Consider the following 4215-nt stretch of genomic DNA (forward strand, 5'->3'; position numbering starts at 1 on the left):
CTGCCCACATAATGCTCCTATTGATGAATCAATGCGCTATGCCATGCACACCTTTACACATTTGTGCATGATAAATGACACTGCTTTTATATATTGATGTGGTCATAGGCACATTGAGGGAGATGAAGTGCGCCTTGAAATCTCCAACAACAGAGAAGAATACATTATGGGGCCAGATTTGCATGAGTTCATATACCGCATTGGTCAGCAAGCAATTGTAACTGTGATGTTCGAAGTTTGCCATGTTGGAGGATATTTCGTAATTTCATGATGTCGTCGTTTCAGAACAAGAATAATGACAATGGCGTCATTATCTTCTCATCATGTACTAGAGACCAATTGTCTTTGTGGACATCTGATAACCTTTATGAGCTTTACACCTATATAATGGTGTCCGCCATCTATCATTTTCGTAGTGCGATTGGGAATCGGGAGCTTCATAAACTTATAGTTATGGAAGTGGTGAACTATATTGCAAAAGGGTATAAAAATTTCTTTGATCATACTCCATGTTTGGATTTCTTAGAGGTTTTTGATTTGGCTAGGTTTATTACAAACGTCCTTTGAGCACCCTTTGCTTTTTCACCAAGCAATTGAACTCTTTAGCGCATGCACATGGCAATACTTGACATGGATCCTGATGTTCGTTGGGATCTTCATCTCGTGGATGGTTTATGATAGACTATTATCTTGAGCTTATATATGTTTGACCTCAATATCATATTTTATGCAGACTTTTGTTTAGTTTCACCATTTTGTATTTAGTTAATTGAGCTTGGTGCTAGAATGTTCTTTCTAATTAGATAGTGACACTTGTAGAGTGATCTCTCTTCCTTTTGGATAACACTACATATTATATTTTCTATATTATTGAAAGGTACTAGAAAATTGAATAAAGTTTTATTTCTCCTTAAGAGTTCGGTAAGAAATTTTTAAAAACATAAATTTGTAATTAATAGATAAGTTTGTATAAAATATTTAAAAATGCTTGAGAAAAAGAATATGATTTAAAGTAGATAAGAAATGCATGTACCCAAAAAAAAATATAAGAAATGCAATCTAAGTGGATGTGGTAGCTCAATTTGTAGTTAGGGACATTTAACTTACACAGCTAGTGATCATAATATATGACATAACTAATTTTTCCAGTTCGTATAGTTATCATATACTTAACTTTATTTTTTTATAAATCATTAAATTGTATCCAAACTTAGCACATCAATGTGATTCATGAGCAATTTCCAGATTTCAACCTTGAGGACAATGTTCATGCTTTGGAGGGGAGTATTGTTAGGGTCCAAGAGAAACCTCCAACATGGAAGATGTATTTTAGAAGGAATCGTAAAGACAAAGGGAAGGCAACCTAATTGTTTAGGGCCTAGTTCAACTTATCTTTATTTGTTAGTTATCTTATCTTATCGCTATAGTCAGTTATCTTATCTAATAGCTATAGTCCTAGTGATAAAGTTTATTTTCCTTAGTGATTAAGTTTTCTTAGTCATTAAGTTCCTTAGTGACTAAGGCTTTATTTCCTAGGGGGTGGATTATTATAAATAGGAGTTTTTTATCACAGGGTAAGGGAAGTCTTTTTGTATACTGAAGTGTAAGGGTTAACCTCTTATAAAGAGGTTTTCCTCTTGGGTTACTTTTGTTCCAGTGATATCAGTTTAATTAATCAATTATTGTTCTGTCCTTGTTATAATTGTTCTTTGGCTGTTAGGTCCTAACCAATCCTAACAAATTGATACAAAAGAGAAAATCAAGGAAGTAGCCAAAACAACCACCCAGAAAATCCATTAACACAGATATTAGCATGCTAGCGCCGAAATTAGTTTGGCCGATACTTGGTTCATTTAAAGTCACCATAAAATTTATTTTGAAAAATTGTTTTGTAGGGCAACATATTCATATAAATATTGAAAATGTAATAAGTATAATACTTATGAACATATGTATATACAACACAATTGTTTCCAATGTTCATGTCGATAAGTTTGAGTTTCATATATTCAGGTTACGTTGGCGAAGGATTCTCCCCTCCATCCGGTTGATTTCCTTTGGGAAGGATAACATCAAGAATCTGTCAATTATTGGAAGCAGTTCTACGCACATTGGATAATATCTCCAAATCTTGGTAGAAATCTTTGTGGTGTGGACCCGTTAATGGACCAGATGTCACTTAGTTTGTTTACTAAAGAATTGTCGCTTTTTAGCTTTTGCAACTATGAAAGGAAGTATAGAAGGATGATTGTTATGTTCTCTCATTTTGAAGCAAGATTAGGGCATGCCATGTAAAACATATGTTTTAGCTTACCATTAGGGGCGGATCCACCGCCTGGCTTGCCTGGGCCTATGCCCAGGCTCTAATAAAAAAAAAAATTCTTTGGACCAGGCAGTTTTTGGGCCAAAAAAAAGAAGAAGAGTATAGGCAAAGACTGTAACTATGTTGATCGGTTGTGTTGTATGAAGCGGTGGGTGGGTGAGTGTGTGAGGCGGTGGGTGAAGCGGTGGTGGGTGGGTCATGTGTGAGTGAAGACATGCGAGTGGTTCCGCCGCTGTACAGGTCGCTGTGGCTTGTGGGTGAAGTGAGGGAGTGGCTCATGGCTGAGTGAGTGAGGGGGGCGGTCATGGCTGAGTGAGTCTGGAAGTGAAGAGAGTGGGTGAGACAAAGAATGAGGCTTGCAGAGTTGCTGCTCAAGAAGATGGTGGCAGTTTGGTAAGTCAGAAGTGAAATTGAGATGGGAAATTGGGAAAGGGGAAGAGTGAGAAGGGAATTAGTAACATGTGGCTTAAAAATTGGCTAAGATGGTAAAATGTGTGGCTATCACAATATCACTTATCTGACTATGGAAATTAAACTATTGCTTATTGGATTGGGGATAGCCTTTACGGGGGAAAGCCTCGAGACTTGAACTTGAATTGGAATGTGGCTACTAGTTTTTATTTTTATTTTTATGGAAATGTGGCTATTAGTTATGAAATTTGGAATGTGATTATCTTTAATTACTCTTTATTATGGGTGGAAGGAGGTGGTTCTTTTCCCCATTAAAAGCATATGTGCATTATTGATCTCATTGTATTTGTTTGTTAGTGTTGGCTTTTAATGTTTTTTAATTTAACTCTAAAAGTATGAGGTTTTTTCTTAGCATTTGTATTAGCTACTGTATTATAAAAATAAAGTAGTTACACTAGAACAGACACATGAACAAAACCAAATCTTATCATTCTAGTAATAAGAAGTTATACCAAGTGTCGAACATTAGAAGAAAGTTTTATCAACAAACTTATTGCATCTAGCTACCAAGGTTTTTTCTTGATACAACAATGAAAGAGGTAACAATATCAAAGCAATCTTCATAAGCTAGCAGAATTAGGTAAGTTAATACTTAATATTGTACTAGTGTAACCAAACTTTTGTTCTTCATTAACTAGTGCTACTTAGAAAATCCAAGTTTCATGGTAAAATTAAAAGAATGGTGAAAGTAAACCTCATACTTAGACTTAACGTAAACCAGTATACTTTTGTTGGTAAAATGATGATTTTTTTCGGTTTATAACTTTTTATATATTGTGGCGTATGGATTTGCGGTTTTAAAATTTGCCCAGGCTTCCCAAAAAATTTTGTTCCGCCACTGCTTACCATGTAGTACATATGCTTTAGATTACCACGTAATACATATGCTTTAGATTACTCTTTAACAAGGTGTTATTTTACGAGGAAAAAGTAATGATAATGATTTCTTCCAATAAAAATTATACGTTTCAAATCTTAAAATAAAACAAGTAAGTGTGTAGTGATTACTTTATTAAAAAGAGTTGTCGCAAAAGTAATTATTAACAAAAAACAGACACATCTTCTAGAGAGCAAGATGCGAAGGCGTGCTTTGTTGTTTGGTTTCGATAGCAATTTGCTGAGAAACATACCACATCGCAACATTCACTTCTTTCGGGAGGCGCTTATCCAAGTGGAAGGTTTCAAAGCGGAAGATATCATGGTATCGGTTGACAACAATCCACATGATGCTCCTACTGCTGAATCAGTGCGTTATGTCATGCACACCTTTACACATTTGTGCATGATAAATGACACTGTTTTTATATACTGGTGTGGCCATGGGCATATTGAGGGAGATGAAGTGCGCCTTGAAATCTCCAACAATAGAGAAGAATACATGTGGCTAGATTTGCATGAGTTTATATACCGCATTGGTCAGC

This window comes from Lotus japonicus, chromosome 6 (assembly GCF_012489685.1).
Source record: "Lotus japonicus ecotype B-129 chromosome 6, LjGifu_v1.2".
Classification (NCBI taxonomy): Eukaryota; Viridiplantae; Streptophyta; class Magnoliopsida; order Fabales; family Fabaceae; genus Lotus; species Lotus japonicus.